Genomic DNA, 25813 nt, shown 5'->3' on the forward strand with positions numbered 1-25813 from the left:
TGTTCAGTTTTGCTTATTTTTTCCCCTATATTTAAAATACATGGCAAATTCTTCTTTCCCCAAAAGTGTTTTGTTTCAGTATAGTTAAAAGTCACAGCTATGTTACCTTAAGGTTAGTCTGCATCAAAGCTAGGGGAGCCCTCTGCCTTCCTTTATGATGCTTTCCCTCCCTCCCTGTTTGTGACCTGATGGAACAGCTTTTTGTCTGTGATATATGATGTTTAAAGGACTTGCTATCATTTGATTTTAAGAACACAGTTTTGTAGCTATTTTCTTGAATAAATTAAAAATAAATATTGATTAATATATCTTTTATTCTTCACATGCAAATAAGAGGGGAAGTCTGGCAGGATGCTGCATGTGCTTTGCCACACAGTGAATTGTGTCACTCACTGCGTTTTCCAGGCTAGCTGCTGGAAATGTCACAGGATTAATCTCAGAACCCCCTGAGGTGCCTGTTGGCTTTGTCCAGAGTCATTACTCATTCTCTGCTACGTACACAAGCTTATTAAAACACGGTGAGACCTTAGTTGTGTTTGATTCTGTGCCATCCATTTCCATTCTGTTCCAGCTGGGCTCTTACCCTTGGCCTACCAATATGTTATGTGAGCACATGGCAGTGGCAGGTAGCTGTGTTCTTCTGTTGCACACACTTACTGTGCGGCACACACAAGCTAACCAGTGCAAGGAAGCCAGCCACAACCTCCAGTGGGGTTACTCTGCTGCTGGACATGAGGTACTTGTGCTGTTCTCTTGCTTGTGCCCCTCGCTTCTAGTCTGTGATTGCATGGAGCAAAAATCAGTAGTAGACGAATAAGCAGACACGATGTCATCCTCGCAGATACGGAGGACTTGCAGGCATCCAACAGGTCATGTATGTGCTTTAAGAATGTTTGTGGAGACGGAGTTGTGATCCAAGAGTGTGCGAATAGCTGTCCATCCCAGTGTTATGTGCCTACGATTAGGGAGGAGTGCTAAACCATCTCTGGACTTGATTAGCACCCAGATCTGAAAGATGTGTCCAGTTCTGTGGAGCTGGCAGGAGTGATTTTTCTAAGCAAGGAAGAAACTGAGTGCATGGAATCTCTTCCTTACCTCTGCTGAGGGCTAAACTGAAACTGGCTGGCAAGAGCTGGTGGGCTGCTCTGTGAAAGACTTCCTATGTGGTCTCCATCCAGGAGCAAAGAGCCCAGAGCATTGCACAGGCTCATGAGGAGAAGGACATCTCTTGTAGTCAGCCAGGAAGCCTGGCTGCTGCCTGCTGGCTTCCCAGGGACCGATGTCCTGAGGAAGTAAAGGGTTAGCAGGGGCTATCAGCAGACTACTTTGGTATGGAGACTTTTACGATTGCGTTACTGCCTGATTTCCTGTTGTTGCACAGAATTATGACTCCTAGTGTCAGTGTTGAGATGAAAGCTCTTTTGCATGGAGCAAGCATTAAAAGCTAGCTGTTATGCTCATCAGAAAACTGATGCTGGCTGGCAGCTATTTACTTTTAGAGAAGTTTGGGTTTGTGGTGGTGTTCTTTTAACTCTTTGCACTTATCTGCATTCTTTTGTACACAGCTATGTCTTCTCTCACCGGTCTGCTTTTGAAACTCCCCATGAGCTCAACTTTGAGACTTATGGGATAATTTGGGATCAGAGCAGGAAACTGGGAGCTAGGATGTGGCTTACAGGTGAGCAGTGTGTAATAGCACAATAATGTTTGTATGGGGTTGTGAGAGGAGAGCCTCTGGTTTCAAGGAGTGGGCTTTTTTGGGATGTACCCATGCAGTGATTAACAGTGCCATGTCAAAATCAAAATCACTGATTAAAAGCACGCCTTGCTCATGCTGCTAAAAACACTTTTAGATTATACAGGCTGCAAACAGTAAATAGTGAATGTACAGATTTACTTTTCCTGGTTTATAGAGAGCTCAGTGGCCCTGGCAGAGCAGCTGGACAGATGTGTTTATAGCAAGCTCCCCGGCGGATACAATGCTGCAGTGTTTGGCCTGCAAGCACCGCAGGGGCATGCTCAGAAAAATAAAAGTGTTCCATTTACACTGAGGGGGGGGGGGGGGGGGGTGTGGATCCTGAGAATGTTTCTATTAATATTGGCTGGTGTAAGACCTCAAATTCTTCATTTCAGTCCTTACATTCTTCAAAAATAGAGGACTAGATGGTGAGAATGTGGGGTAAGAAGCATTTCCTTGCTTACGCAGCCAGTAAAAGGGATGGCCAAGGCAGCAGTTCTTCTTGCAGAAGAAGAGGGTTGTTGCTGAAATACTCTTGGTGAAGGTCGGGTGTGAAACGGAGATCAGGGGAGTGAGCAGAGTAGGGCAGCAAACCCCGTGCATGGGGACCTGTGGGGGTACACAGTGTGCAGTGCTCGTGGGTTTCCATGGACTAGGAGCTGGGGCTCAGGACCACTGCCGAGAGCCTGGATGTTATCAGCAGGCATGTTCCTAAAAGGCAAGAGGGACCAGATGCTGTGGGGAAAGCAAACTGTGTGCACACACCTCCCACCCCTGCAAGATGCTGATGGGGATGGTGGGAAATCCACTTCCACATTTGGGGAGATTTTTTTAACACGCTACCTTTGATCTGGGCTGAGTTCTTACATGAGCACTAGCTTCTGATCCAGTTTATACTGACATTAAGGCTAATTTATCTGGTCAAAATTAGTGTCATTAATTAATTTGCATATATTAATTAACTGAAACAACTGATATTTGAGTTTCTGGAGAGCTCCCAAGAAATAGGGTGGCTGCATCTGCCTCTCTGATTTCCTCAGAAGTTATCCTCTGCTGAGAATTGAGTTTGTTTTGGTCATCTGATTTACAGTTGACAGCTTTTTAACTCCTGTAGAAAAAATATTCACCTTTTAAAAGGGATTCTTGGGCTGACTAACTTCTCAGGAAAGTTTTCTGTTGAAGCAAAGTGGAGTTAGAAAGTAAAGTTCTGTATTGGGGCTGGCTAAGTGCTCTGTGATTAAATATAGACACATATATATAAAATTTAATAATCTTTTTGGGGTGTGAGTAAAGCTAGGAGCTGGTGAGGTTGTTTTGCTTTCCTACCAGCTTCACCTGCAGGGGATATCTTTCCCTGACTGCAGGTGACCTGCCACCCTGGTGATACAAGGGGATGAGGCCATCCCATGGGTATCTGCTTAGTGAAGAACAGCATCATCCTGGTAAAAGCAGCGCAGGACCTCCCTGTGGTCAGGCCCTGGCTGCAGCTTCCTTCTCTGCAAGTCCCTTTTCTGACAAGTACTGTACGTAGACCACCCCATTGCAGCTGGGAGCATCACAAAAGGGTGCCGGGAGAAGGGGGCTCCTGTGCCGAGTGCTGGTATGACCACGACAGCGCTAGGAGCCATTGCACAGCCAGGAGAAGTGGCAGCATAATGCACCTCTTTCTTTGCAAGCTGAGCTACAGGCCATGTTTCAACGTGGCCTGCTCGCACCTCTTTACTGTGCGTTGGTTGTGAGCACCGATTGAAGCAACCCAAGCCACCTTAGACCCAAACTGAGGTTCATTGATTCCGGGAGCAGCGCTGGCCTGAGGCTCCCTGCTCTCTGGCGCCCCATTCCCCTGCATTTATGACCTCCTCCTTGCTGTTCGAGTGGCACACAGGTCTGTAGTAAAACAAAGGCTCCAGCCCGGCTCTCCCAGGGGTAGCAAACCGGCACATTAACCCACTGTGTGACCTGGCAAGGACTTGTGACTCCCGCTGGATTTTGTGGCAGGATACCCTTTCCCTGAGTACCGAGTGTTTAGGAGGCTACACAGTTGATGCACAGTCAGCTCCTGAAGGGCAGCTGGCATGATGACAGTAGACTTAAAAAATGAACGAATTGTCAGCTTCAGCCTGGATGTCACCGTCATTTTAATGCTAATGGACTTTTTCCTCAGCCAGCCTCCTGCCTGAATGGGGAGCACAGAAACATCCCAATATTTATGGGATTTTAACTAGATTAGTTACAAACCTATAAAGCAAAGAAAGAGACAGTTCATCCAGTATTGGGGAGGGGGGTGTTAAAAATGCCACCTCAGATAAAATATTATGGGAGTTGAGTAACTGTAAACAAGAACCTTGCCTATGAAATAGCTTCTTATGTGAGCTTGGGATGAGGGCCAAGAGAATGTCTAGGGCTTGGGGAAATTTATTAGCCCAGATCAACAGGATTTCTGGGACTCAGGAGATGGGGTGGCAAAGAATTTGCCTGCTGGAGTCTGCACTTCCTCCATTCATGCCTGCAGCAGGGCTTCCACTGACTAAACCTTTTGGATGGGTCATTTGCATTTTTTGGATTTCCTTGGTTCTCATTAGCAGCTACAGTTCTGTCCTGGGGAGAGCTGGGTTCAGGCTCTGGGTTTCCACAGCTTGCCAGGTTGGTCTTGGATAAATGTCCTGGTGCTTCAGTGCCCCTCTATAGAGAGGAGATAACATTTATCTCCTGAGTCATGGGGATGTCAGAAGGGGGTGCTAAGGACTAGGAGGCATTTGGGTACCTGAAGCATTGATTCTCCCTACTCAGACACCTTTATTTTATCCCCTTTGCCACTGCAAGCTGGCTGTCCTGATAGGGTCATTGGTGTCCTGGTGATAGTAAGGTCACCTTGGCTATGCATTCACTTTAAAAAAAGGCATGTGCACAACTTGGGAACCTGCTGCCTTTCATTCTTCCCGTTCTTGCCCCTCTGCTGTTCTTTCAGCTATTTCTTACCTGCATCCAGCTTTCTGTCCAGGTTCTTCCATTACCTGTCTCCCCTTCTGCCTTCACTTCAGTATTTATGCCTCCACCCCCATCCTCAGTCCCATATTTTGTCAATGTTTTACTTTTCTTATCTTGTTTTTGGAACCCATCTTTAGCCTTTCCTCTGTATTTACCTTTTCCTCCCTCTAGTTCCAAGAGCTTTTCAGTAAACAGTGTCCCTCCTCTATTCTGACTCATTGTCCACTGGCAGTGGAAAGATTTCATCATGAAGGCAATGGAAAGATCTCCCAGTTTAGAGTGCGGGGTAGGTTGGGATGACCTTCCTCTGGCTGTCAAGTGAAGAGCCACAGGGTCCAATTCCTCAGACAATGTTTATTTGCTGGTTTATCTTACATTCAGTTGTCCATTCCCGCACCAGTGTAAGTGCCTGTGTGTTGGGCGATGCTGTATCATGCCCTGTACCATCCTGCTCCAGTCTGGTGGCAGCGAGCAGTGGCTGTTGGTAATGTACTTAGCCAAAGTGTGGGAAAACTCTCAGACTTGAACTTCACTTTGTATTTCCATGCCATAAGAAACTCACTGAATGTTTGTCCTTCCCTTCACGTGGCTGCTGCCTGCTCTTGTATTGCACTGACATATGTGAAATCTATTTGGTCCCCTTTTTAATATGCTGCTTACAGTATAAATACAAAAGCAGACAGTGCTTCTGAAGAGAAAGAAATGTAATTGTGGTGGTGGTTGTTATAAATAGTGCAAAGGATTTAGAAGCTATTTGGTCTTTCAGGCAGGAATCACAAGTGCTCTGTGTAATGTAATCTTAAGGCTCTCTGATTTAGCTATTGAAGTCTTCCCAGTTGTGATTGGCCTGGTTCACTTGTTACTGCTTGGCTTCAGTGCAGGATGAGAATGCTCTGCTCTTCACAGGAGTGAGGCTTAGCCTCCAAAAACATGGTGTGCTAGATCTTGTGCATACGTACATGCATATTGCTCTGTTATTCATGCAGATCAGGCGTTTGTGTTGTGCAACTGGCCTGTTCGCATAGACAGTGGTGGTATTTCCACACATGGATTTTTGAGGTTGGTTCTTAAAATCAGGGCTGCATTTTTCCTCTGCTGGAGTGAAATGCAAATATTTATTTACTGACAGAGCTGCAGTTGATCGTTTTCCCTGTCCAGGTCTGAGCTGTCTGTTCTGTCAGATGAAAACAAGTAGTATTTTCTTTTCTCAAATGCATTTGTTTGTAACTGTGTTACAAACATAAAAACAATCAGTGCCTGCTCTCTGCCAGCCCCAGCAGAGTGCTATATATATATATATATATATGTATATTTGTGTGTGTGTGTGTATGTATATGTATATCAAAAGGGGCTGAAAGCCCAGAAATTCTTTTGGCAGCCCTGCTGTCTGGTTAGAAAAGGAAGTGAGCTACAAAATTTGAACATTCAGTTCTGAGACTTAAAAGCTTTCTGGATTTTATTACTGACTCAACAGGGTTTTCATTATGTATGCGGACAAGAGGAGAGGTTTACGCAAGAGGAACACATTGTAGTTGAATGTGTTTGTAATTTTACACATTGTTAAATGATTGAGATAACTGGATGTCTCCTAAATGGGCAAAATAAATGATGTGTTAGCAGCAGTGTCACTAAGGCACAGACAAGTAAATAGAGGAGAGTTGTTGGCCCCCATCCGAAAGCTGATTTCCAATGCAGAGGGGTCCTGATCCAGATGCTGAGTGACATTTTGCTGTTGATGTGAGTGGGAGCCATCGTTCTCTCAGCATATCTGGAAGGCTGTTGCTGCTTGTCAGTCTGTACAGATGATAGCATCTTTAGCTTGTCTTTTTCCCCCCCTTTGCTTTTTAGTAACTCAGTGCTATTTAAACAGCAGTTTGAGGTTAAGTTTCTTCAGCTCTCATTTTCATGTTAGTTTTAGGAAGAAAAATATTTTGAGAAGCAGATTATCAGGCAAAGAGAGAAGGTGTGGTATGCATGGGCTAAACTCTAAATACAGACTGAGGCTGTGTCCTGCTGTCCTGCTTGCCTCCTCCAGCAAGGGATGTGCTGTTGGATCACACACTGCAACCAGTCAGTTCTGCTGCAAACCAGCTTAACAGGAAAGTGAATTCCTGTCCTGCAGACAACACGCTCCCAGCTAATTTTGCACTTGTTCATGTGATGGGCATTTATTCTTCATTGTCTTAAAAAGGTATTTATTTTTAAACCTCTGTGGTCTCTGGTGCCGTACAGTCTTGGTGCATATGTTCTTATGAAACTGCTGTCACCAGGAAACACTGTCTCCATGTGCCTTTGCATTTTACACATTGGAAGCCAAGGCCTGGGGAAAAGACAAGGTCATTGGGTAATTCAGGCTGGAATGCAGATCCCAGTCTGAACCCTTCTCACTCCTGTTTATGCCCAGCATCTCTCCTGTGCACGCTGCTGTGAGCAGCCCGGCTCTGCCTTCTGGATAACCACCCCAGAGGTGCCGGGGGGCTGCTCCTGGAGGGTCCAAGGAGTTTTCCTTTGCTCTGGGATGTCCAAGCCCCCTTCCCTCAGCCCAGCAGGCTGGTGGCTGTCTTCACTGCCATCTCGGGCCTTGTCTGCACATGGGAAACCTGTGTCTTTCTTGTCCTTCAGCTCTATTTCAGCCACTAACAGCAGGAGGGACAACTGGTTTCCTACAAGGGGCATTGTGATGGTGTGCTCCAAGCTGCACCGTGGCTGCTGCAGTTCTGCCACTGCCTGCGGTAGCGAGCCCTGTGCTCACTAGAGCCTTGCTTGCCTTTGTTTTTGGTCTTTCCTAAAAATATATATAGCTTTAGGGCGTATGATACCTCCAACACTGTAAATCCAGATAGGCAGCCTTTCATTTTTGCTTTTGATTTTTTTCATTTGTCCCACTGTATATCTTCTTGGAGAAACATCTGTTCTTCCTGCTCTTGTGAAAGGCACATGTGAAGTGGTGTTTGTCACAAAGGTTTTTCCTTGCCACTGCTACATAATTAGTGTCACTGAGGGTAAATATATATGCAAAATAGATCCCCTTTCAACGTGGGAAACTCAGTGTGTTCCTGCCCAGCTGTGCTTACCAAGCAGAGGAGTTTACTGGCTTTTCCCCACTCTCCCTCTGTTGCTGCAGTGAGTGCGGCAAGGCAGTCACTGGTCCTCACCCACAGCAGGAGGAGGGAGAGCAGGGGCTGCACTGCTGGGTTTTCCAGGGGTGCTGTGGAGCCCAGGAAGGTAATGGTGCTGATGGCCAGGTAGGTAACCGGGAGCCCCTGTCACAGCTCCCTTCCTCCTCCCTGTCCTCAGCCCTTGAAGGTGTGGTCCATGCCCATTCCCAGTGCCTCCTGGCCCTAAGGAAGTTTTCATTTGTGGCTGCTGGACTCAAGACTGTGGGCGGCTCCTGCTTTACAGTACAATGTTTTTGTAACGTTGTTATGCTGGCTTTCTTAGTAAATGCATTTTCTTTAGTCACTTTTGCCTGCTAGTTTGCCCTGTGTTTCTGAGTCCATTGGATCAATTCCAGCCAACCATGAAAAGAAGGTATTTGTTTCCAAGACATTAAACTGGAGGCAGAGCCCAGGAAGGCGACTAGCTGAGGGGAGGAAGGATAGCCCGCTGATGCCCTAGGAGAGCTGGTGGCCTGAGCACAGCTCCAGTTAGAAGCCAGAGGAAGAATCCATGATGGGGAGGAAGAGGGAGAGGCTTTGAACACCCCGACCGCAGAAAGTGCCTCCTTGGTGCTCATACGGTCTTCAGGCACTGGAAAGTCCAACCGCAAGATACAAATTCATAGGAAACAAGGTCTCATTAATTCCGCTGCCCACAACTTGCTTATGGCTCCACCAGTGCTTCCAAGCGTTTGGTTTGGTCAAAGGGCTATTGGAAACTGGGTGGATGCCTTCCCTGAGTCACCCTGCCTTTCCACCTCCCCAAGGTGGAGGTGCTCCACAGGCCAGGGCGCTGGTAGAGGAAGAGATGTTCAGCTGTCAAGCATCATCCAACCTGCATCTAGTGTGCTCGAGCACTGAAATCCACCTTTATCTTCATGTTTTTGCCAGAGATTTTGCTAACTAGAAAAATGTGGCATTATAAGAAGGCTGTACCAGCTTGTTATTCATATCCTCTCCCTGGTGAGAAAGAGCCAGAGAGCATGTTTTAAATGTAGCCCATGGTCAGACGGTGCGGTGAGTGCTGGAAGCCTGGGATGGTCTGGCAGGAAAATAATTTCCCCTCTTAAAACCACTGAACAGCTCTTGTTCCTCCACACTCCACCTGGTTAGGTTGGCTGTGCAGCCTGGGCATGGAGATGTGGCCGGATACATTCCCAATGCCTCCCAGCATCCCTGGGTCAGCTCTTGCTGCACCTTTGCCACTGGAGGTGAGGGATGGACCCTGCTCTGCTTTTGGCTGCCAGAGAAGAGGGGATGGGGCAGGAGATCCAAAGGGATGTCCTTTCCTTTTCCCTTGCTGGCAGATTTACAGCCTGTTTGTGATGCAGAAGAAATGGTGAGGATGTTCGTGTTTTGGAGGGAGGGTTTGCGTTCACAATGGGAGCAGAGGCAGCAGAGATGGCCAGGGGAGAGGACCAGGGGTGCTGCCTGGGGTCAGTGCTGCCTTGGGGCTGGCCTGCTGTTGTGGGGTTTGCTGCCAATCCATCACGCTGCTCCGAGGGACATGATGGGAGATGGTAACGCAGTGCTTGGAGAGGCTGTGAGGAACAACCCCTGGTTTAAAGGAAAAATAGTCTTTTGAAAGCATCGCTAGGGAAAAATTACCTGAATCCTTGGCAGATGCCATTCGGTTACATGCAGCAGCTCAGATCTTGTGGAGCTTAAAGCACTACCAAGCCTTTTCCTCCTGCCTGTGTAACGCTGCACCTCCGCCTCCCATCTTCCCTCCCTGGATCACAACATCCCTGTGACACAGAGTTTTCCAAATGGGATACGTTTCTCTCAAATTGCCCTCAAATGTTCCTACCAAGAAACTGGGATACTCTTTTTGCCTCTGGCCCTGCACAATCACCAGCAGCATGGTGAGCTCAGCAGGGTTGTGGGTAAGGCCTGGCTTGGTCCCCATAAACACAGTGTCTTCCCCAAAGACGGGTTAGTGCTGGGGAGGTGCTACTGACACCCTTCCTGGTGCTGCCCAAGCCGTCCTCTCTGGCAGGCCTCCAAGCTGTGGTTTGGGTGCTGTGCCCAGCTGAAATGGACAGCTCAGTGGCCAGCTGCAGCCCAGAAAGGTCACATCTGGAAAGAGCATTTGAGCTGCTCCTGGGGATGAACCCATGTGAATCCTGTGGCTGAGCAGCTTTTCCCTGCTTGCGGGAGGGGTCCCTGTGCTTCCTGGGGCTGGGAGGGTTTGGGAGGCAGGCAGGCAGGGGTGACTGGAGTGAATCCACACAGCTTGGAGGAACTAAAGTGAAATGCCAACCACATTCTTTGCTTCTGCCCCTCATCCTTTCCTCCTGGCTCTATAAATAGGCTCCTTCTTAGATGGGAGGGGAAGGCAGCACTTCGATATCAACTCTAGTCCATTAAAAACAGAATATGGAGCAGTTTGCCTCCTCTGAGTCCACCTGTCAGTGTTTGCAGTTTTACTATCATATTTTCCAGCATCTTCCCAGTGTTTTCTCTGCTCTGTTGCTGTACACAGAAGCAGAGGAAACTTGACTGTGCAGAGGAAAAAGCGAAACAGTCTTTCTCAGATGTTCTCAAAAACAGCCTGAAAGAGCTTTACACATTGATCCCACGCCATTTTAGTCACCGGAGGTCTTATTTACAACTGAAGTGTGCTTAAAATAACCAACAATGCAGAAGCACTGCAGACCTTCTGCAAGTACAGATCACCTGGCTGCCTGAAGAAATGGTCTCTACAGAAAATTGTAAGTTCCAAAGAATATTGGTTTTGTTTGGGGGTGGTTTGTTGTTGTTTGGGTTTTTTTAACCTGAATGTTGTCTTTAGGAGGAGATGGTGCTGTTTAAAAATGCTAAATGAGTGTAACAGCCCTAGCAGCCTCTGCGTGTCTCCTGGCCTCATTCTGTGATGTTCATTAATATTTGAGCCCTTTGGTGCATTAATCCTTTACAGCAAAGCTGTTAGCCTGGGAAGGCTGCAGCTATCTGAAAACCCCTGGGATAGTCTGAGAGTTCACATGGAGGGATTTTAGGGGTTGATTTGTTTCTCTTTGCAGATGGGTTTGAGTGGAGGGGGATGAGCGGGATGCGCAGAAGGCAGCAGTGTGGTGGTGCTGGTAGGGTGTTGTGTAACTGCCTGCCCTTGCCAGGCTCTTGCACAGCTCTCCTGACACCTCTATAGCCTGCACATGGAGTTTCTTGTTTGCTTCCCTTGTTCAAGGGCAAAAACTAAACTGGCTTTGCCAGAGAGGACTGATGAGATGGGTTCTGATAGCCGCAGCAGCGGTGCAGCAGGGAGGATTGATTTGAAGCAGTGATAATAATTCTCCAAAGTATTCAAGCTATTAACAAATTGTAGGAGTTGCCATCCTGGAGTGTGCTGGAGTCCAGCCAAAACCTTCTTGTGTCCGGTGAGCTGCTGGCAGGTCCCTTGCTCGGTGATGGCGCAGAACATATGGGGTAGAGGATCACCCAGGGGTGGGCAGGGACACTGCTCATCTGCCTCAGCCACATCTGCTTGCCCCAAAACCCCCCCATGGGGAGGGTGACACGGGAATTTTTAGGAACAGTTTTGCTCCAGCTGGAGGAAACAGGAAAGGTCAGAAGGCAAATGGACAAAGGAATATAACATCTCTCTCAAAAAACAAGGTGAGAAGGTGAGGTGATTGCAACATGTTTGTAATCAGCTGTCACACTGAAAGGAGGCTCTGAGTTCATCTGGAGTACAGAGCAGCAGAATTACATGCGAGTGTTTAATTTCATTAGGCAAATTAGCATGTAATATGTGCGGGAAGTGGTAAAATTTATTTCCACAGAAGTCCCACTTCTTAAAATGCATTTTTTTGTTTGCCATTGTACACAGTGTGTTGGTTTAAGAGAAGTATTTAAGTCAAAGAAAACACGATGCAGAAGGTTCAGGGTGCCATTTGATAAACAATGGGCTGCAAGCTGTCAAAAAAAAACCCTAAAGTGGCAAATCTGGCACATGCTGAATCCATTCCTTTCTGTGCAGGAAGAAAAATAACAATCTATTTCACATCCAGCCAAACTCTTTCACAATCTGCATTGCTCAAAGCTGGAGTCATAGCCAGCAGCAGCAGGGATGTCCGTCTGTTGTGGCACTCTTTGCAAGCAAAGGTAAGTCTTGGTATGCTTCCAAGCTCCCAATGACCCTGTGGTTGATACAGTGAGTTAGAAGCAGTGTTGCCTGCATCTTGATACAGGGTTAACTAGCTTTCCCTGCCAAATAGCAGTGGGCAGCATCTGGAACACACTGAATGGTTTTTCAATTTGGGCCAGGTCTGTTCATGGTGGTGGTTTGGCTAATTTTGCCTCAGGAGGCTAAAATGAGTTGTTTTACAGCATTACCGATTACTGACTCAAGGTGGTGATGCAAACAGTGCGAAGTTTGGATCTCATCTCAACATCTTTGTGTTGGCTGACCAGTTAATCTTAAAATAGCAATTATCTAATGGGGAAAATCCCACAGATCTAGACAAGTGGATTATAAAAATAGCCACCATCATTGGTAAGAGTCCCAGAGTAATTTTTGAACCATGCTGTGGCTAAGGGCCATGGACATGTACCAGTTATCAAAAACAGGAGCAAAATGCTGGCAAGAATTCATCTTTCATCTCCCTGGCATCAGTAAATACCTGCAGGTCAGCAGAAGATGTATTTATAGTTGTAACCACATGAAGCAAGAAAGCCTTATACTTGCCCTGTATTTTTCCATGAAAGAGGTGAAGTATTCAGGGTTTGTGAATAGAGCACTGTTCTTGGACCTTCTTTTTTGACCGTGATTCCCTTTATATAACAGTCTTCTGTTCCTCCTGTGGATATGTTGGGTTTTTTTTGTCAGGAAAGTTATTTTTGGAATGATGGTTTATAACTGATGTTAAAGCCTGCTGTAAGGCTTTTATATGTATTGTGTGACACTTGTTTTATGTAATTGCCACCAAAATTCAGCACACTTGCTTTCAATTTTCTTTCCATGTTTACATCTGCTTTTGTTTCCTTCCCATTATTAAATTGTTCCAAACACATTGTCGGAAATCAAGGATTCCATTCAAAGTCCAAAACTGCAATAATATCTGTTCCATTTGTTCAAAAGTTGTAAGTTAATTGTCACATTTTGTCATCTACTTAGGCTTTTTCTATTCTGAGGGGGAAAGCTAGTGAGCTGTTTTAACATACTTATGTCCACTCAGAAAGACAAAGTTATGAATGAACGTATATTTAGCACCTATTCTGCTTCCCCTTAAACTCAAGAGGAGAGGGGTAGAGTAGGGAAAGAATCCTTTCTATTCAGTTTATGGAAACCTAAATCTGGCCTTCCTACAAATAAAGATCAACAATCCCAGTCATAAAACTACTTATGTACTGAAACAGCTGAAATTTTACCAGGTAGTGACATCATAGCATGAGGCTGCATCATTCCTACATAAGAGTGCTTTGGCTATCTGCATTTTGAGACGCAGGAATCAAAATGCATCCTGGCAGAATGATGTGGAGACTGGAAACTTTTGCTGGGAAGGTGCTGCTGAACAGAGGCATGTTTTCTTTACATCATTTTGCTCTTTCTTGGGATAAAAAAGAAATAAAAAGGCTAATTTTGATGAGGGAACAGATGCAAGATCTCCTTGCAAAGGTAGTTCTCTTTTTACTGTAAACCACACTAAGACTGGAATGCTTGCCAATATTATTATGCTCCTAAAATCTTGTTTAGGCATACAATCAGATTGGCCTTGCCTTTTGGAAGTATTGAGCATGCAGGTTTTCAAATTAATATGTGCTTCAGAAGCCTTAAAAATCTTTTCAATTCTAAGCTTCTGTTTAAATGCATTAAGTTCTGAGCCTGGAAAATAAATGCAAGGAAGACTCCACCTTACTCCTATTCAGAGGGATGCCTCTTTTGAACAAATTCAGGTTCCATAACCCACATTTGAATAAGCCCTGGAAGCTTGTGGTGTCAGTGACTCATCCCTGGGGGTGAAGAGTGCTGGGGCTCGTATTAGTCTTCTTTAAGGGATATTTTTACCCTTATTTTGTTTCTCAACTCAAGAGCTTTTTTATGAATGAGATAATATGTTATTTTCAAAACTACAACTAGGTACTTTTTAGATTGTTGATTTGATGCCATTTTTGGTACCCATTATGTCTTTCCTGTAACTCATTCCCAGATCTGAACAGATACTCTCCAACATGTGGTAAAGTAATTTTGTCTCTGAATTGTATATAGATCATTACAGACTGCATCCCAGAGCAGGTGTCCATGGATGGGGATGACCATTTTCCATCTGTTTGTTTTATACCCTGGCTTATTTGTCACTACTAAATGATTGCTGCAGTGACAGAACTCCCCAAGTATGCATTACTGAATTTCTATTTCAGCTGGGAAGGAAGATGATAGCCCTTTGGCATGCACACAGCCAAGGGAAGACAAATATGAGTAAAGTGGGGTTTTCAGTTCCCACATCTCTGTGAGACTGGGTTTTTAGAATAACCTTGTAAGGCTTAGTAATGGCTCAGCCGCAAAGCCAGCGAGGCCAGAAGGGAACTAAGTGGGAAGAGAGGTGGAACTGGGGTGCCCAGGAGAGCTCTGCAGGTGCCACCATGCCCAGGGACCAGACAGGGGATGGGCATAGTAGCTGCCTTCTGTGCTGCCAAGGTCCATTCCTGCCAGTGATCCATGCTTCAAAGAGAAGCTAGCTCCGTGCCTGCACCGGGGAAAGGCAGGGATTGTGAGCCGCATTCAAAGTCCAGGTGAAGGCAGTGAGCATGAGCTCAGACCAGTCAAGTTCAGCTCAGTGTGTTTATTAAGCTATACTGATGAGGGAAAATTTTATTACCAAACACTACTTTTTTCTTGGTTACCAGTACTGAGTCAGTTAATAGCATAAGCTGAACTTACAAAGTTTATTTTTATCCTATTGCTCAATTCCATTTAACTATAAATGTTCCACAGTCTTAAATAAATCCCATCATAAACTGAAGTTCTGCTATAAAAGCATGGCATTATTAGGGGTTCATCCTGATCCCTTGTCCGTAAAAGCATTTGGTACTCCCAGAGTGTAGGTAAGAAAGAAGAAAGTTACCAAAATACGTACCTGATTTAATGACCAAACCTTTCAATTAATGGTTTGACATGTTACTGAGATGATCTTTAAGGTCTCTTCCAATCCAAACCGTTCTATGATGGGGCTACAGGTTACAACAAGTCTAGGCAGGCCACTTGCCTGGCTGACAAAGCACTGCAGAAGCTGTGGCTCAGTGCAGCATTAGGGCCAGGAGATGAAGGAGTGCAGTGACTGAAGCCAGGCTGCTCTTAATTTTAGTTTCCTGACTCTGTGCAGCCTGGAATGATAAGGGCTGGGAGGTTTCCCACTGACAGCTACAGGCTCCCAGTGGAAACTACAAAGCAGCTAAGAGAAGCCTGAACTCTCTCCCATATCCCAGCACGCCTCTGGTGCTTAGAGTGATGGTGCTGGTGTAGCAGAGTGATGGGAGCTGGTTGCCTCTGACACCCATCTATAGCTCCCAGAGGTGTATTTCTGCTTCCAGAAGTGTGCTTTTAATAAAACTTAAATGTTTAGAAACTGCAGCATAAAGGTTGATCTCTGTGCAGCAGCCTTCTCTATGATGCTCTTCCATCCTAAGTGTGAAAGCTGATAGGGCATCAGGAGGGCTCTGGAGCTGGGAATGGGCACTGGGAGCAGCCATCTCATGCTGGTGTCCAGCACCTCTGCGAGGAGAGCAGGGAAATGAGGGAGCTGTGTGCTCTGGCATACCGTGTGTTGGAAATGAACAGCTGAAGGGAAAAATCACTGTAAAAGAAGGTGTTTGCACAAAACACCTAGAAGCCTTTCAGGCATTTTTTTGAGGTGGGTACAGGAAGGTATTGGGGAAAAAAACCCTGTGGGTTGGAAATGTATTTCCAACTATTTTTAAAGTAAACAAAATCCTTCTGAAGTTGTGGGCTTGTTGCATAAATTGTGCATTTGACAGAGTAAGTGGTGGGATGTTATGGTAATTACTAATGTCCCTTGAATATTTGGTTAACCACTGTATATAATCCCACATGCAGTAGCCTTTCCAGGGAGAATTTATATCTACCCTTTGGGCAGGATTAACTGTTACTCTCTTGTTTTAGTAACTTTTCAATTATTTGATTCTAACACATGGAGTTTTCCATTTTGGGAGGAAAAAATAAAAGGTGTCCTTTTGACATCTGACTTTAAAAAACAAGTTCCATCTTGTACCTGCGTGTGCTGAGCTGTGAGGTGACTGCCTGGGCACTGGGCAGGAGGGGTGGGAAAGCTGTCCCAGCTGAAGACCCTTGCTGTGTTGCAGAAGTGGATTTGACTTCTTTCTTGCCTAGACCCAGACACACAGAAAATGCATTAGAGCAGTGCTGAACCCTGTGTTTCAGGTCAGATTCTTGCAGGGTTATTAATGCTTGAGAAGGTACCTAGCCCTAACCTGCTTCTCCTGATGGCATCTGAAACATACCAATCCTGTCCCCGCAGTTTTGCTTCTGCTGGTTATTTTAACCTCACCTTCCTGCTCAGTTCTTTCCTAGGAAAATTCCCCTTGGTTCAGCACCAGGCTGTGTAGGCTCAAGGCAGAAAGGTGATCTGCTTTCCCTAAGATCAGTTTTCCTCTGTGGGGAATGACATGTCCTTGGGCTACCACCCTTGCTTTGCAACTTTGAAATTTGAAGATGCCAGCATATGCTCTTAGGTGATTGCCCAGATCAGAGTTTTCCTTTGGTGCATTAAAATACAAAGACCTATGCTTCCAGAAGAGTTTCTAGTCTGAATCAGCTTGCCTAGACTGGATGTCTAATAGTATCAGTACATCTCTGCTTAGCTTTACAGCATGTATTCAGCGCTTGTTATTCATTTTCAGCTCATTTATTGCCTGGTGGGGATGCTCGTCTTATTCCTCATTACTGAGGCCATACATGTCTTGCAGTATTCCAGCCAGAGCTACCCGATGGTGTGGCTTATGTGGATGGATGCTGAGCACTCTTCCTGCACTGCCTCACTCATCTTCTTCTGCTGATATTTCTTCCCCCATTTTCTCTCCTGATGACAATTTATCTCATAAACACACTCAGGCATCACCAGCACAGCTCCTCACTGCTGCTCTGGTACCAGAGGAGGAAACAGGCTGTGTAATTGCTGTCTTTGATGATACCTTGTTTTGCAAGACATTAACTCCAAATAGAATAACACATTACAGCCACATCGCAAAGAAATCCTTATAAGCAAGTTAAAGTAAGATCTTAGCTCATTGGAATACAATTTGAAGCTTAGGAAAACGTCAGCCATAAGCCTTTGCACTCTTCTGTATACAATAAGTCCAGGTCTAGTTTCCAAAAACGACTTTAAATACAAATGGAATACATATTTCACAGGGATAGGCCTTTTTATAATCTGCAGAAGTTACAAGGGCAAACTTTAACAAGCTCTCAAATGTGGAAATCATGACAATAGCTCTGGTGCATTTTTGGGTGTAGAAACAGGTTAGCAGTATGGTGCGAGGCATTTTGGTATTTAGATATCTGCAAGAGAAATTCAGTAGCCCAAATATTTTAAAATGTGTATAATTTCTTGTTTTAATTTCCATCTTCGTATGTTCACGTGAAGGCTTTGAGCTTTGGCTCTTTATATTGGTCCAAGAGTCAGTCAGCTAAAATGATACATATGCTAATCACGCTCTGCAGAGTTAACTGGGCATAGGAATAGTATCGTTCCTAATTGGTGCAAGTAAATATTTATCAAATGCCAGAAACAAATATTGCTAAATCCACTCATTTTCATACCACTTGGAAAAAGAAATGGCCTTACCTTTGGTAAACTGGCGGTGCCCAGAAATCTGCTTTAAGGGAAATTCTCTTATTGGAGATGGCACAAGTTTCCTGGACAGATTGCTTGATAATCCAAATTTAATCAAGGCTAACAGCTGATTGTTTCTGGCAGAAGAGGGGATGGAGAGCAGGGGCCAGACCACAGGCAGCAGCTCTGGGGTCTGGGCACTGTCTCTGGCTGGGGACCGTGGTGGCCATCATCTGAGCAGGGCAGATGGGGGAAGGTGTTTAGCTCCTCCTCAGGCTTTCCATATGTGCAGGAACCTGTCCTGTTGCCCCAGCCATCTCCTCTGGCAGCCCTGCCTGCATGTGCCCAGGAGATGGGTTAAGATCCCTTGCAGTGTGACATAATTTCTTGAGAAGCTAAAGCAAACAACAGGGCATTACTTTGTTTTCATTGTAAGCAGGCTGGCGAGAATGAGTTTGATGAGGGATTTAAAAGACAAGATGTGGTAAACTGAGCGGAATTAGCAAAACATTTCCTTATGGAGAGGTGGTGCATAGGAAAGGTATAAAAAAATCGGTCTGGCTGAGCCTGAAAGGAGCACCAGGGATGTGTGTGTTAGAGATGGTATTAGAGTCTGATGAGACCAGGGCTGGGTTTTCAAAGGAGGAGAATAGAGTAGATCTGCAGATGGTAAAAACGTTTATACCTAGGCCAGAGAGACCTAGGATGGTTCCCCCTGGCTTGCTGCAAGAAACCCAAATCTGATGAAGGAGCATAAGGAGCTACGGTTTTGAGGGATCCCAGAATTGGTCAACTTCAAAGCAACATTTTAAGGCAGTGAGGTGGGGTGGCTGTGTGCCAGAGTGACAGAAGGGACACCATGCATGACCAGGTCAGCCTAGACTTCTTAGAGTTGTAGAGAAAGAAATATTGGAGCCTAGATGTATTCTGGGAGGACAAAGGGGTAAGGAAATGAAGGAACTGAAAGTTATCCAGCTTTGAGTGCTTGATTGGAGGAAGAGGTGGGGAGGCTGCTGACATGGGCAAAGCAGGAGGAAGGGAGTTAGGAGGAACATGAGGATCCATTCGTTGCACATGAGTGCTCTGCACAGCTCAGCATTGCCTTCCTGCTCTCACTCGAAAGGCTGGAGACAATTTCTCTCCACTACTGCGTGTGTCAGCTGAGTGGACTTTGGTTTCTGCCTGTCAACCTTTAGCCTTTCATCAGCTCCAACTCCAGTCATAAAGTTTAAAATCTGTTATGGCTCTCATTCAGCACAACCCCATGACACTCTTTCTATGTATTTCTAACTTTTTCTAATTTTACTTTCATAAAAATAACAAGTTCACAGTGAATGCTGGAGTTCAGGTACATGTACAAGGGAGCTGTTCTCAACTAAGATGCACACAAAACCCAGCTGTGAAGGTGCTATATCATTTAGAGTAGACATCCACACTCTTTAATGGGAGACAATCCCCTGCACACCCAGACACCATACTCACAGCTCTGTGTTAGACTGCACTGGGTTCTTAAAAGTTATGATTACTCAACAGAAAATAGCACAACAGTTTCTAAGTAGCTCTGGATTTTGGGTTGGGTATGGGAAGCTCATTTACATTTAAATACCCTTAAGCCCCAGAAAGACTTTGAATTCTTCATTATCTTTGGAAAATAGTTTGTGTTTCTTTTCTATGTCTCAAATGTTATTCTCTTATTCACAGCTGGCTCTTGTGGTTTCACTGCAAGGCTTCTCATTCACAAGCTGATCCTTTGCATGTTGCTGCTTCTTTCCTAAGCTTACCTCCTGTTGCAGAAGTCAACCTATTCTTCCAATCATTTGTCAGGCATTTCTGTAAACTCTTTCACTGAGCTATGGTATGTGAAAAACATCACAGATTTTCCTAAACCTTTCCAAGACCACCTTATCTCCACCACCTTTTCCTGTTTTGGTGCTGCTCGTTGTAGCCTGTGGAGTAGCAGTCTGCAATTATGCAGTTATGGGTGGAGTGTTTACCATGGTGGGTTATTTGTGATATGTTTGGATTTGCCAGGATGGTTCTGTGTTAACATTTTTTTTTTCACAGCTGACCTTTAAAGTCCAAAGGCCATATTTATGAATGACTCAGCCTACTCTCAGTGTGGCTGAAGATTACAGTATGCCAACAAAAGCCAAAGCATAGCTCTCCCATGTAACGTTTTGAGAAAGTAGTATTTGCCCCTGGCATTCACCAAGGGACCTTTCCCTTTGTGTGCAGGAGGAAAATAGGGCAGGCTACAATAAAAGGCATTGTCGGTCCCAGCATGCAAAGAATGATGATCCAAGAACTGAAATAATAGAGAAGTGTCGCGAGGGAATTTAGTTCACAAACATGTCAGGATAGCCTTAGGCTTACTCAAGTTTTGATTCAAGCTTCTCATTCTTCTAAAATTCTTTCCAGGCCAAAATGGATTAAATAGTTGCAAATCTTCCATCATTCAGCTTTTCCCTGGGATCAGTGTTTGAGGATGGTCTTGCTGCGTTGCCATTTCAGCCGCCGGTTCCTCAATGACAGTAAACCCCGGGGAATCACAGGGTATGTACTCCTGTGCTATGATTAGGATCTGTCTCCTCAAATTCCATCCTTGAGGTCTCTGCAGGAGGGGGCTTTTTGCTTTGTGTCCTGGTGAGTATCTGTCACAATAGACAGCAAGTATGACCAAGTATCGCACCCAACATGTACATAGCAGGTTATAGGCTACTGTTTCTATGGATCTGGTTTCCAGACCAGAATATTGCCTGACAGCTGTGCTTACAAATCATTGCAAACAGGAGAAGAAAACTGGTCTTATTCTAACATACCTAGAGATATGCTGCCAGAAAAAAATGTTCAATGGTGTAGTTTTTCTTCTCTTGCTAGTCCTATTGGGATGTTGCCCAGCTGAACTGACAACAAAGTAATAGTGGTAGCAGTAGTAATAGTAGTAATAATAATAATACCCCCACATAGATATTGTTAATTTTTCCCCCTAAACCTCTTTTTTAAAAATAGTCTCTTTAAAAGATCAGACTATATCTCTTTTTCCCCCCTCTTTATCCCTACTAAAAGCTCCTAGGAGGTAATGCTAGGCAAGAATCTGTGGTAGCAGCTAAATGTAAAAACTGTGTAATTTATGTGCCGTGGCCCAATCAAATATAATTACAAACCATGTTCACAGCGCAGCAAATTACAGAGCGCTTCACCAGTGTGGGAGATGGCACATTGCCTATTGTGATAGATGATCCCACACCTAGAATTGACTGGCAGCTTTTATAAGATAGCAAGGCATCCCTTTTGTGCCTGGTTGATGAAGGACAGATGGTCTTTTTCACCTGTAAGGAAGATTCACATCAGGCTTTATTTGTGGTAGTCTATGTGCATATGAATTATTTGTATCAAAAGAAGAACATATATGGCATTTGTTGGTGAACTATACTGCATCTAGATGAAGAGAAATGTTTAACTATTTCTTGCATCAACAGTAGTACCAGCTGTTCAATAACTTCTCTTTCTTTGATGACAGTGATCATTTTCAGTAGCTCTAAGGTGCCCTTCTGCTTCTCTGGCCCTGTAAATTCATTTATACCTGCCTTTAAGGCCTCTCTGCCCTTCCAGAGCAGTGCAGCAGGGGCTGAGGATAAATAAGAATCAAAGTGCTATTAAAGAGACAGGGAAAAAAAAAGAGCATAACACAAGCTAATACTCTTCAATTTTCATAATATTCTTTTTAACCTTCCTCCTCCTTAGAAGTTCATGTGTAAATTGAAAGGTTATGGATGACTCAAGTGGAATGATGGATTCTGTCTTACCCTTTCTTTTCTCCCTTAGCCTATTTGTTCATTGGTGAATATAGATGGAGGCTGTTCAGCTTATCTTGTGGCTTGATTAAGATAATCTAACTATTTTGTGCAAGCAGAAGGTGATTTATACAGCACAATATTTGGGCATTGTGGTCTTGAGCTTTCAGGCTAAGTAGGATGCTATTTTACCTTTGTCTTTTGGAGGCCTTGCTCTTGGATCCACGGGTTCTTAATGGGTTTTCCCAATTTAATTCATAATAAAGTGATAATCATGATGATAAAATAAGAGGCCTGAGCTTTTAGTGGCTTTTTTCTTCACTATACTTTGCACGGCTTCACTAATTGCATTATATTCAGACCTGAATTATTAAAGGCTTCTGAAAAAAAAACACATATTTTGGTCAAGGACAATTAGGAGTTGTACCCGGAAACTGTTTGCACTGCTCAAGGTCTGCTGTCCATTAGTTACTCTTCTTTATGCTGCACCAAAAATGTGCCAGTAACATTAAGGAGATTATGAAGCTTTCTGATAAATTTTTGCTATATTGTCCCTTACAAGGGAAGTAAAATCTGTTCTTTCCTCTTAGAACCCAGGCCTGCTTCAGTTCACAAAGGATGGATGGATGAACACTGTATTGACAAAATACATTGAAGATAGGGTTTCATTTCCCATGGCTGGAGAGGATGTGGGGAAGTTTATTGCGAGTAAAAGAAACAAGTGGCTGAAGAACCGGTAGCAGGAGGCAATAATTAATGGAAAATGCCATGTGCAGGGCAGGGTGGGCAGAAAAATTCAGTGGGAGGTGGAAGAGGGAGAGGGGAGATGCTACTTGGAAGGGTCTTGTGAAAATCCCTGTGTGGCACAGGGGCTGGTGGCCATTGTGGAGCATCCATGAGGCATTGGGAGGATCACTCACTGGTGGAGCCAGGTGCCAGCAAGTGTTCGGGGTGGTGTGTTAAGAAAAATACCTGAGTTCCAGCAACAGCAGGAGGCCTGACTGTAATGAGCTTAATGAATGTGACGCAAGGGATGTTTCAGGTAGAAGGAGAAATGTGTGATTTCTTGTATGTGTAATTAGGACACTTGGCAGCTGGGTAAGCTTTAATTGCCATTCAAAGCTCCCAGTCTTGCCAAAGAATGAAGAGAGTGAAGAGAGCTATTGATTTCCATCTGGGCAAACAATTTACTTCTTAGTGCTCATCAGCCTGATGTGTATCTTCATTCCCTGTCACTGCTGTGTGCGAGCTAAAGCTGCTTTCATCGGCAGATTTCAGGTGGGGGCTCAGTTGAATATGTGGCTAGAATTGCAAGGCATTAATAGTAGAAACTGCCTCATTTACCACACTGGCAGTGCACAGTGTGCTCAGAGTCTTGGAAAATCTCCACATTTCTAGATCTTTATATAGAGCGTCTCTCTGCTGTAGAGTCCAGTTGCTTCCCAAAAATAAAATGGGCACAGAAGGATCCTTCTTCTTCCTCTACTAAATGGGAGCAAGGCAATGTTTGTTTTATATGATGCATGTTTGTCTATAAATGTAGCGTTACTGAGCAGAGAAGTGGATTTTGCATTTCACTTTGAAGACACAGATGTCCATAATCAATATGATCTCTTTTGGGGGCAGCTTCCAAATTTCGTGGGCTAAATGCCACATTTTTGCCCTGTTGTTGGCAGTTTCATTGTTTCAGAGGCATACAGCTAGTGCAGGTCATGATTTTGAAACGGAGGCAAAATGATAAAACTTATATGTAGACACAAAGTGTAGCAATTTAATTAGAAAAAAAAAGTTAAGTGGTATCTTGGGGGAAAAGGTTAAGAAGAGAGAAAGAGGAGGTAAAATTGCCTTTGCAAAGCTATAAAAAAACAGACTTGCTGCAATTTGCAATATGCAAAAGCATCATTAGGCAGAAACAGGTTTTTATACAACTAATCAATCTCACATTGTGCACGTAATGGGGATCGATGTGCCCATGCAGCATAGACATGTCTGTATGGTTTTGTGAACTGCAAAAAAAAAAAAAGGTTGGAATAATGATTTCCCTTCTGTTAAGGAATGGCTAATTAGCCAAATGGTAATATCCAGCAGATGCATGTAGGAAATTCCATCATATAGATCCCCAGGGGCACTGGGCACTACACAGTATAAAATAATCAATAGTCAATTGTAAAAATTTTTAGATGTACCCAGTTCTGACAAAATTATTTGTACACAAAATGGGAAGAAATATAAATGCACAAAGGGTTGGTTTTTGTTTTGCTCATGTTTTGGCATGGAGTGATTTCACTAGAATGACTCTGCGCTCACAGCAGTGACAGGGTGGAATTGGCCTTCAGTTATACATTAAGTGGGGCAAAGTTGAGTGATAGCCTGTAAACTAAAACGAAAGCAGTACCTGACTAATGTCTAAAAAGTATTAATCTAAAAATAATATTGTCTAATGTGTTTTATATTTTAAAAGTGTTTTTTTCTGATTTACAGGGGAAGAAATGCCTAACATGGGTTAATATGGTTATTGACTAGTTGTATCTTGATTTCTTTTTTTTTTGTTTAAGAAAGTTTTAACTTGATGTACTAAGACCAAAAAGAAAAAATAATCTTAGAAACAGTGATTTATTTCCTGTTGACTTCAATAACTAATCCTGTTAAAACAGCCTGTACTGGAAGGCAAGGCTTATGTGTGGATAAGATAGTAGAGATAAAAAAGGCAAGTTTTACATTCATACCTGCCAAATTTAAGAAAGGAAAATGATGCATTTTCTGTTGGTTGGGTAGATCTTGAATTCCATGTTGCGCTATTAAAGTATTTTTAAATCATGGTGTCACTGCTTCATTACTTTTGTATGTTGATATCTCCCTTTCTTATCAGGAGATGACAATATATGCAGCAAAAGTCATCTGGTACTTCAGACAGCTGTTAAAATATGACAGTTACTGATATATGCCCTTTGGTTTTCAGTGTTGGATTATACTCTTGTTTTATACACAGAGCAGTTCTCCTGTTTGTAACAAAACACTTCCCACATGACACTGTCTTGTCACCTTCACTGCTTCTGGAGAGATTGTGAGAAATGACTCATGGTGTGGTGTGCCCTACTTACAATACTTCAGATACTGCTATTTCCCAGGTGCTTCCCCAAGCTTTTCTCTTTCATATCTTGAAAGAAAAGTACCCATAGGTGGAAGTGACTGAAACCATTACTTATCTTGAAAAAGACATCTTTCTCTTGTGAAAAATAAATAAGATAATGCTTTTCCTCCTGCTGTTAAAAAAAAAAAAAATTGTTTTATATTGCTTGTAACTGAAAGGCATAAAAAAGTACAGAATTCCATTCCTGTCATTAACGCATCTGTTAAAGTGAGCAGATAATTATACTTTAGATCTATCTATGCTCTGAAGCTATGGCCATAGCCATTAAATAATTGTATTTTATCTACATGCACAATAGAATTTCTTCCATCTCCACTTACTGTGCTCATTACCTTGTGGTGTTTCTTCTCTGATCCTGAATGGAATAAGAATATGAGCATTTTGAGGTGCTAGTTAATCTATATATATTTATAGCAGTAAGAAACAGAAGTGCCAAAATGCATGAAATATACTTTTCTGTTACTGCTTCCAGAGAAATCAAGGACAGCTATCTGCTTTCAGTCCTGATTTTATCTTTGCAGTTATACTGTGAAAGGCACCCTCTTCAATTGATTTCACAAACACATTTCAAACAGAACTGAATTTATGTGGTCAGAAAAGGTATTGGCAAGCATATTCACTATGTGAATGGACTTCTCCTAGCAATGTATCAAGACAATGTTCATTCCTTTCCAGTAACGTGGCTGCCAGTGTTTCTTTGTCTTCCTAAAACCAAAGCAGTTGGATTTTCACAAAATAATAAATTGCTATCAAACGTAGAATGACAGAGATTTTGAAATATCAACAGATCAGACAGAAGTATGAGCATCGGTGCAGAACTGCTGCAGGACATAACAAATAGTAATTTACAGCTCATCAGAAGTCCTCAGGATTTTGGGGGGGAGAAGAGAGGGGAAAGAAGAGTTGTACCCACCAGTTTCAAGACAGCAGAGGAAAAGGTGGACAAGATCTTTTACTGGTGTAACTAGGCATAGTTTCCTGGAGCTGAATAGAGCTGTGTGATTCCCATAGAACTAAATGGGAGGAGCTACTTTTTGGTAGAATTCCTGCTAATCAGGGGAAAGGATAGAAGGGTTTGTGTTATGTGTAGAAGGTTGCTGTTGTTTTTAACGGCAGTAATTCAGTTTGATCTACCTTTTTGCTCTTTGTGCTTGGAATATGCTGAAGTGGTAATC

The 25813-nt window shown here is 43.8% G+C and overlaps 1 long non-coding RNA gene across 1 annotated transcript; it reads left to right on the forward strand.

Moving 5' to 3' along the window:
* Positions 1 to 11612: 11612 nt before the first annotated feature.
* On the forward strand, positions 11613 to 24027 carry LOC133275309 (uncharacterized). Its single transcript, XR_009745463.1, has 3 exons — positions 11613 to 11988; positions 20205 to 20336; positions 22085 to 24027. It is a non-coding gene; the product is annotated as an uncharacterized LOC133275309 (long non-coding RNA).
* The last annotated feature ends 1786 nt before the right edge of the window (positions 24028 to 25813 follow it).

Source organism: Pezoporus flaviventris, unplaced genomic scaffold (assembly GCF_033815535.1).
Source record: "Pezoporus flaviventris isolate CSIRO_AGI_PZ_B2104156 unplaced genomic scaffold, CSIRO_AGI_Pfla_v1 ptg000040l, whole genome shotgun sequence".
NCBI classification, from domain to species: Eukaryota; Metazoa; Chordata; class Aves; order Psittaciformes; family Psittacidae; genus Pezoporus; species Pezoporus flaviventris.